This window comes from Meleagris gallopavo, chromosome 22 (genome assembly GCF_000146605.3).
Source record: "Meleagris gallopavo isolate NT-WF06-2002-E0010 breed Aviagen turkey brand Nicholas breeding stock chromosome 22, Turkey_5.1, whole genome shotgun sequence".
In the NCBI taxonomy this organism is placed as follows: Eukaryota; Metazoa; Chordata; class Aves; order Galliformes; family Phasianidae; genus Meleagris; species Meleagris gallopavo.
The window spans coordinates 2,542,155-2,542,743 of record NC_015032.2 but is presented as its reverse complement, the minus strand read 5'-3'; positions in this window follow the sequence as shown (position 1 = coordinate 2,542,743).

Sequence of the window (589 nt, the reverse complement as noted above, 5' to 3'; positions counted from 1 at the left end):
GATCACCTCTTTGTTAGGTCCCCTCAGGTTGGCATTGTGATGTGGTCAGGGAAGCGGCTTTTTTCCTGATTCCCCTCCCTCTAGGAATAAAAAGGGAAGATCCTTGTTGCCAACTTTTTCATCTCTGTGTGCAGCAAGAGCCATCAGCCTGATGTCCAGCACAGCAAGGAGGGAATAGCCCACCAACAGGAGCTAGAGCTGACCTGGGGATGAGGGGCTGGGCCTTATGTCAGTGAGTGCAACTGTTGAGCTGGGGGATGGGGGTCACAACAGCCTGGGAGCTGCAAGCCTGAATCATATTCAGCCAAAAGAACCTAGAGAAGATGCTGTCTCCCATTCCTGTGCAATCAAAAAGCCATTTCGTTTTAGACCAGGCTCCCAGCATTTCAGTAGAAGACAAGTTTGTGCCTTCTGGGACCATGCTGGGACCATGTATACATGGGAATGTGTGAAGAAGCTGATGTTATTCTGCAGAGCTTTTTTTAGGAGAGAGGATACTGGGTTCTCTGAGTTGCTGTCCTTTGCTAACAGCTGAACCACAGGAAACTGCAGCCCCCACTGGGAGAGGGTAGCGCTCTTCTGACTTAAA